General features: G+C 40.6%; 1 protein-coding gene across 6 annotated transcripts in view; it reads right to left on the reverse strand.

Moving 5' to 3' along the window:
• GPRIN2 (G protein regulated inducer of neurite outgrowth 2) overlaps positions 1 to 8867 on the reverse strand; it is a 37594-nt gene that overhangs the window by 16442 nt on the left and 12285 nt on the right. Inside the window, exon 1 of one of the 6 annotated variants that reach the window (XR_002117005.1) lies at positions 5749 to 6111. The exons of the other annotated variants lie outside the window; for them this stretch is intronic. The gene's annotated coding sequence lies outside the window, so the exon portion shown is untranslated. Of the gene's footprint in view, positions 1 to 5748; positions 6112 to 8867 lie in introns of those variants that run through there. 6 annotated transcript variants of the gene reach the window in all.

The following is an 8867-nucleotide window of genomic DNA, read 5'->3' on the forward strand; positions in this document are numbered from 1 at the left end:
CTCTTCTTCTTGCCTAAATCAACTTACCTAGCAAACTACCTAGCAAGACCTAGCAGTTTACCCTCAGTTCTTGTTCTTTCATTTTCCTCTGCAAAATACCAAGGGCAATAAAAACACAAATTCCTTATTAAAGTTAGCATTTATGAATTGTACACAAAATACTAGAGAACAGAAAGATTCAGAAGGACAATCTAACTACAGCCAGCAATTGCTCTGAGCAGTGGTGGGGAACAAAAGAGGACTGACTTCCAAATTACCAAAAATAATTGGTTGGTGATTAGAAAGAGGAAACAGTTGCCTCCTGCTTCTTTGTTTACAGATATATGGTATGACCCTGAGCAAGTCATTTCACTTTGTGACTCAGTTTACTCATCTGTGACTCAGAGATTAGATGCAGAAGCCTCTGATGTAGATATTTAAGGCTTAATTCATGATCACAGAGTACTCTAAAATCCCAGGATAAAAGATACTAGACATTGAGAAGAGCATATTCTAGTTCTTCTTTACTAATATTTGGTTTGAAACAAACAGCATCTTTTATACAAAATCCATGTTGCACTTGCAGAAAACTCATCTATCTGGACAAATTTAAGACAAGGGTTTCCTAATATATAAAACTAGTATTAACAGTAGTTTTATTTCACCAGAACCGAGAGAGTTTCTTAAATGCATGTCATCTATGTGCTACATACAGATAATATAATGTAGATAATATACATGCTAATAGCAGCTGTATTACGTAGCAAGATTTATTACAAGTAGATTCACTACATTTTTTATAAGCAGAGAAGACACAACCAGAGATCACGTTGCCTTGCAGACCTTTGTTCATGTGCAAGCTTTTATTTACTTGGATGAACTTTTCACTCTGGCAGAAGCTAGAGAAGCTTCTGTAGCAAATTTAAGGTTGGGTTCACACTGCAGTCTCTGTTCAAAGGGATAAGTGGTGTATACATTTAGTCATGTAGGTAAGGAAATGGACTTTAAAATGCCTATTCGATTATGTTTGATAGCATTGCTACAAGTTCCTTTTGCCCTAGTGTAGTATAAGCTACCTTTAAACTACAAAAGCAAAGAATACAGCAGAAACAGGGGAGAGTTCTCAAAACTGATGTTTTGACATGTAGTAGTTTTTTGCCAAAATGTGATGTCTAAAAAAGCTTTCCCATTTACTCTGTAATCTAATCGGGTCTATGCAGGTAACTGTCTGTAGCTTTCAGAAACAAAGAGTATCCCTCTAATCTCTCAAGAATGGGAGAAGAAAAGCATTAGAATTTGGGTAGAAGAAGGTCTACATTCACAAAATGCTATCCAAAGCCTTTGACATCAGAGATCACAGGGAGAAAAAACAAGACACATAAAAGCAGCAGACCAAACTTGCAATTTTTAGCTCAACTTCAAGTGCATATGAAGAAATACCTCAAGAGCTCTTGTTTATATTCTTCTCCTCTTAGCCAATTTCAACCACAAAACAAGCTGCAATAGCCTCTACTTCCTATTTAACACTTAGTCATGTTCAGGCACACAAATACTGAAGTATGAAGAGAGGAATTCAGTAGCTGCAAGACAATGCAGGTTCCTCTCATCAGCAGGGTAAAGGCAGATCCTACCTGTACTACCTGGACTGTTGGAAGAACTCATTAAGCATCTCTTATTAACTACTGGCAACAAGATACCAATTATGTAAAATTATTCAATGTTATAGGAACTCTTTGGCATTCAAGCATTTTTGATGTATTCAAGACCAAGGTGGTCAAAAACCTAAGAAATCTCATCTAGCCTCATAGCCATCTCTGTTTTGATCAGGAATTGCAGAAGATGAGCTCCCAAGGTCTCTTCAAAACTGAATGATTCTGTTATTTCTCTTTTCATCATCTTATGTTTTCATCTGTCATTGCAAAATGACAGATCTTCTTTAATGGCTTAGTGGAATTTGCAGCTTCTACAAGGTAAAACAGGAACGAGTTTTGACAGGTCAGAAGAGTAACCCCAGTACTGTACAGACAAGGAGATACATATGAACGAGGCAACTCCAAAGGTTTCTTTTCCAATATATCAGCAACTTTCTTGTTGCTAAAAAGCGTTCTACTCTTTCAACAGTTTAAGGGCTATTTCAGAATCAAGAAAAGCTGCTGAAACAGAATGCATCTTTGTCCTTGACAACATTTCAGGACATTCTTATCCACCCTGTATATTCACCCTGCTCAGTCACAGACACTGAACCTTCCACCAAACTCTTTGCAGGAAGCAATAAAATAATTTCAAAAGCCTAAAAATAACCAAGTTCAGACCTTGTGTATTCACCATCTCTCCAACTTGCACACCACGTTTGTACAGTTTATGAGCTGAAAAGGAAGTTTAGTTGTCCAGTTCAACTCAGATGAACTGAGTTCTGTCAGTCTTATGCATTGTTGTCTGGAGTAAAGCTTCTGCAAGCCAAATGAAGGTCTCACATCTGTTCAATCCATTAATCTTCATAGGTGTGCCCTTGCTAAAGATTAATTAGCAAATATTCGGTAGAAGGAGAAAGTCTCCCACTCCTTTCTCTGCTTCGTATCAGATGCACAGTGCACAAGAGCTAAGCTGTAACTTGGGAAGATACCCAACACAGAGCAATAGGTCATTTCAAAGGTGATCTTTTTTAGGACGCTTCATAGGTGCAGAACAACTCTTTGAAATACTCATGCACTTGATGCTCACACTGAACACCAAGAAAAGATGTGGCTGCTGATGTTTTCATTTAGCCAGTCTGCACCTGCTCCTGAGTGAGCATATATACTTCTGCAGCCCCAGAGTGATACATGGAGGTTCTTGTTGCTAAGAAGAATTGCTCTGAGTGGAACTTTAGTCTGAAGTCCTTTAACAGCTTTGATAAAGGAAAGAGTCTATCTTTCCTGCCATTTACTACTAAAGAGTCCAAGTCCTACAGGACTGTTCCTAACATATACATGGACTAACTGCTGCATATCTTCAGATGAATTCAATAGTTCTAACACATCCGTAATAAATACTGTGTTACAGATCTTAACCAGAGAGCAGCTCATTTAACGTCTCTCAGTTACTTGTCTTCTCATTCTACCCCTCCAATAGATATTCCTGGCCACTGTACTCCAATATTTATTTTCATTCCTTGCCTCTTTTTGCTTTCACAGAAACATGATCTCTCTTGCCAGTAAAGCATCACCTCCCTACTCCACGTTCCACAAAACAAAAAGACCACCAAGAATTTGGATTATTCACATATTCTAGACGCTTTAATAGCTAAAAAGCACTTTCACACAGGATAATGTACATACACACACCTTTACCATTTATGCGAGTTAAAAACCCATCAGCATTGCCTGACTACTCTTAATATACAATCAAGTAAACATCAAGGATGTTATCTTAGGAAAGAACATCAACATGATCTGCTATTACAGAAATAAAAGCAGTTTCAGGCACTTTCATAACACTGCTTTCTACATGCCTATTTGTAGAGTAAGATGGTTTACAACCTCCATTTTGAAAAGGCCAAAATTACAGAGATCCTTTTCTTATTCCTATTTTCTTCCCCTGTAATTCCCTTATTACTGTACAGTGAAGCTACAAGAATTAACCAAAATGCCAGTGCTCACAAAATCCATGGTGTTGCTCATCGTAGCAGGGGAAAAATAAAAAAAATTTAAAAGTGAGAGGCTGACAGAGTAATTGTAATATTATTTGCAGCCTATGATTCATGCTATATTGTTCTTGGGAATAGACTGGTTCTGGGACTACAAACATGCAAAATATTGCATACAGCTGCCAAAGACATAAACTTTGATTTATTTGAGTAAATAAGAAAATCACCCCGTCCCTTTAAGGTCACTTGCAACAATAAAAGCATGGTATATAGTAACAGCAATAGGATTTTTTTCTGATTCATTGGAAAATGCTTATGGAAAATGAATAAATACCATTAACAGAATTCTCTTTGAAAGCTGCTTTCCTAGACTGCATTCTCCTGAAAGGTGCATAACAGCTGGCAATACCCAAATGCAAGGGATCTGTCAAATACACTTCATATTCAGCCTCTAATCTCCAGAAGAGTTGCTGAAGAAGAAAGGATTCTGCTGCTCTTCTGTACAGAATTATCCTGCAGAAAATATAACATTATCTGACCGGTATAGCAAACACTTCTACACATCTGGAGTGCTTTAAAGCTACCTCTAATGTACATCATTTTGCTGTTGCTCTAAACCAAGAAAAAACTAACTTTCAGAAGTATAATGATCATAAATAATGATTTTTATTTGTGCCGCTTCCCCTCATACATCCTTGCTTTTCAAGTTTATTTTGAAATAATATAGTTTACGGTGTAAGGAAAATTGTGGATTTGGAGTGGTTAACTAATGGATATTCATCAGATTTGATGCCATAAGCCAGCTCAAACACTACAATACCGTATGGCATTTACTGCTCCTGTTGTCTGTGCAGCCCTAGGAAAGCATCAATATCTACACTCTAACTACAACTCTGCAGAGCACAGCTCAAATAGAAATGTCTGGGTAGCAAAACCAACAAACCTTACATTCAGAGAACAGTGCTTCTACAGAGTGGCTGAGCCATGGCATAGAAAACAAAGCACTCAACAAATCCACCCTCTTAAATGAAACCTCCCCCTAATCTAATTATTATACACACAGATTCCTCAGATCTTACTACAGTCCTACTGCATAACTTTAAACGTGCAAACAACTACTTGCAGACTCATCTACATCCTGGTGAGAGGAAATCACTGATATTTGTGTGTTGGCTAATTGCATCAAAATGAGAATCACTGGGAAAAAAGGTAGATTTTGATCTTTGCATGGTTCATCATTCTTATGCAAACCTCAACACATTATGAAGAATATCCAGTAGTTATCTTCCCAGCCAATCTGTTATGCTTTAAGTTCTGAATGCAGAAATAAACGTTTGCTTTCCCTACCCCTTTTAAACCTCTTCCCTCAAACCCACAAGTGCATCAGCACAAATTCTTACATTTAATCACAGGTTAGGAACTGCGATGTATGCACAGAACAGTCTTCTACAGTGATTTCTGATGAAAAACACTGACTAACAGCAATAAAAAGCCAAACCAAACTGAACTTCCAGCCTTTAAAAATACAAATTCCTGTTTGAGATGAAAACATTAAAGGTTGTTCTAAATAGTAACTGATTATTTATTCGGGAGAGAAGAGTGTAAAAACAAAGCTGACATTCAGAAGGCATTGAAGTATTTCCCTGTTTTCCTTCCAGTGTGAGGCATTAACCTCTTAGGAATTAAAAAACCAGCATGTGGTATGCTTGGTGGCAAAGAAAAGAAACCATTCTCCAGTAGATTAGCACCAAAAAGTAACACTTAAAGCCATATATAATCTAGAAATAGGGTGACAAGTCTATTCTACAAATACTTGCTACCAGGCATATACACACACACCTCAGTTAAAGACACAAACACAGAAAAAAAACCCCACAACGTGTAGAACTGTATTAAATTCCATTAAAGTGCTGAGCTATAGGTCTCATATTTTACTAAAAGAGAGAACTACAATTTCCTTGGCTTTTTAGGCTTTTTACCAACCCCCTGCTGCCAGCACAGCACCTACAGAAGCCTGTCTCTGTCTCTGTGCAGTTCCTCTCCCTTCCCCTCATCTGCTTTGTTACTCTCAAAGACTTGCCGGAAAAACGGTATCCTTACAGGAGATGAGAGAACAGGCAATGTGTGACTCCCGTGGTCCTTACCTTGCCCCTACTCACAGATGGCACATCCAGCTTCCCTGTCCAAGCTACTTGGAGGGGATTTAAAATAGATGCTGAGAAACTTGTGGAGAATGAAAGCCAAAAAAGTTCAGATTTCCTTTAGAAATTGGGCTCTTTGATCCGCCTGATGCAACACTAAGGTAAGTATATAAGGGGAAGGAGGGGGGATTGCTAGAGAGCATCAAAGGCAGGAGACCGGGAGATGGGGGTTTCCTCTGCCTAGAGGTGACGCCCCTTCCTGCCTCCCCCTTGGCTGGAGAGGAAATAAAATGGAGCTTAGAAGGGAGGGAGAGAGATAATCCTGCAGCTTCATCTGATTAGAGAACAGGGCCTGTGCAGAGCCAGCAGTGCCGCCAGGGAAACACGGGGAGGGGAGGCAAAGAGGGGCAGGAAGAGGAGGAGCAGAGAGAAAGGGATAGAAATGAGGGAGAAAGGGATAGAAATGAGGGAGAAAGGGATAGAAATGAGGGAGAAAGGAAATGATAGAAGGTATATAGAGGAGCCGGCAGCTGGGCCAAGCTACCCTGGCTGCGTTCAATTTCTACCCTCATTCTACCTTCTGGTAATCTAGTGCATAAACAAACAGAGAAGCAAACACACACACACACACACACACACACACCCCAAAAGGCACCAGCTGTATAGGCATGGACTGGTGACTAATCTGTCCCAATGGATTCAAAAGACAGAATGTTTGAGCTGACTGGGAGAGATGGGAAAAGCAATATGCCACAAATTACTGCACCTCATGGGGCACCCCCTGACATGGCAAGGTTCCCTATCACTGCTCCCGTTGAGCATCCCCTGTCCAGTCCTGTCCTATTCTGGTGGGAGAACCCCACCTTACAGCCCACTCGGTTGGCAGAGGGGGGCCAAAACCTTCCCCCCCCCACCTAATGCTTTTGCAAACACAAGATTGCAACCAGAAGCCTTCAAAAACAAAGTCATTTTCTATGTGCTGTCAGGTTTTGCTCCTAAGAGATCCTTACACACACACACACACACTGAGAAATTGCTCCTTTGGCTGCAGATCAGAAGGCATTTCAGGGGTTAAAAGCCATGCCTAGGTCAGCAGCAGCCTTCTGGCTTTATTTCACTCGACAAGTTTATTACAGCAATGAAGCAGAGTAGGCATTTCAAGTCAGCAGCTTGTGCTGACCTTGTGAGCCCTGCAAGGCTAGAAACAGAAGTTCCTTGAACCCATTTGTTCCAAAGAACTCCTTTTGTGGTTCCTAGCAGCTCAGGCAAACTCCCCACAACAGTATAGGACTTTGCAAGCGCTGCTAGAATCACCAAAGTTGGAAAAAACCTCCATGATCATCCAGTCCAGCTGTGCACCTACCTCCAATATTTCTCCACTAAACCAACAACATCTAAATGTTTCCTAAACACCTCCAGGGACAGTGACTCCATCACCTCCCTGCATGGCCCATTCCAGCACCTGACCATCCTTTAAGAGAAGAGAGAATAAATTTTTCCTACTATCCAACCTGAACCTCCCCGGCACAAATTTAGACCATTCCCTCTAGTTCTATTGCTAGTTACTTCCTTACTCCAACAAGAAGTGTTGGCTGAGGTGCTGAGACGTGCCCCAGCACTTGTAGATAACCCAGCACTGTTCTAAGGATACAAACTGAAATGACTCCATGCACAACCCTCCCAATCAAAGGCAACTTCCAAATCTGTCTCAAGTTGTCCCATATCCCAGGAACATGTACAGAATAAAATGCGAGGATCATAGCACATTTTCTTTAAAACCTGTACAGGATAGAGTCGCATAGATTTCCCATCCAGGATTTGATAAGTCCAGCAAGATTGACAGTTTTCAATGAAAGCATCAAAATGTTCTTACTGAGAGATACTGGTGACCAGCTGTTACCTGAACAGCATACCTACCATTGGCACACATAACATTGTGGTGGGTACCCAGCTTTTTAATTTTTCGTGTAATCGGAAAAGGCACAAAGATGTCTCAAATCCAAGTTTGCAGAATTTGTTCTTCTTCTTCCTTTGACCATGTTCACAGTTACAGGAAACCAAGAAGCCAATAGCCTATGGTATCCTCAGATACATTAGGCTAACTCCAGCCTACGTTCATGAATTTCTTTAGGGAAGAAGTGCCTCTCTGAGCTGACTCACAAAAATGCTGCTTGCAGTTTGCTGGTATCTCTGCCTGCAGGCTTTGTTTGCAAACCCTGGAAGGCTGCTATTTCATGCCTGCTGATTCAAAGCCACTTAAGCCAGTGAAGCTGCACCTGCAGCCAGGTCAATTTTAGTTTAATGCATTTTTGAAACACCTTCTGGTCTACAAGAAAACTTAGCCCTCCAGGAACAGCATACTGTCTTAGGGGTAAACACTGCTCGTTTGCCTGCATGTCATCTGTCACAGCCAATTCAGATCAGATCTTGGACACCGCCGTTGTAAAATATTTTTGAGTGCTTTTAAAGACTAGCAGCACTGCAGAACAGGACTGCGTGAACTTTCAAAATAATAGCTAATGCACCACAGGCAAAATAAACTTTCATTATGCACAGAACCAGTTAGATGCTCTCCACTCCAGATACTGCTAGCCCCTACTGAAACTGCTACTCTGTATACAGTGCCAGATTTTCAGCTTTTGCCAAATGTTAATCTGAGTGCTCATGCCAACCCAAAGGACTTACAGTCAGATCAGCTAGCACAGTGATTGTTTTCATGGGCACTTTAAGCAAGCAAAATACATCAGAGATCACTTGAAAGCATAGAACTGACAATTTGCCTTCAGTTCGACAGAGGCAACACAGTTTAAATGAAATTTTACAAAGAAAACAACTCTATCAGATAAGAAATTTCACCAAAAAAAAAAGTCAAAATAAAATTATTCACAGACAACAGCTGTAATTCAAAGATATCACAGAATGGCCTGGGTTGGAAGGTACCTCCAGGATTGTGAATCTCCAACCTCCCTGCCACAGGCAGGGCCACCGACCTCCTCATTTAATACCAGACCAGGCTGCCCAGGGCCCCATCCAACCTGGCCTTGAACACCTCCAGGGACGGGGCATCCACAGCCTCTCTGGGCAGCTGTTCCAGCACCTCACCACTTTCATATTAAAGAACT

This window comes from Meleagris gallopavo, chromosome 8, assembly GCF_000146605.3.
Source record: "Meleagris gallopavo isolate NT-WF06-2002-E0010 breed Aviagen turkey brand Nicholas breeding stock chromosome 8, Turkey_5.1, whole genome shotgun sequence".
Taxonomy (NCBI): domain Eukaryota; kingdom Metazoa; phylum Chordata; class Aves; order Galliformes; family Phasianidae; genus Meleagris; species Meleagris gallopavo.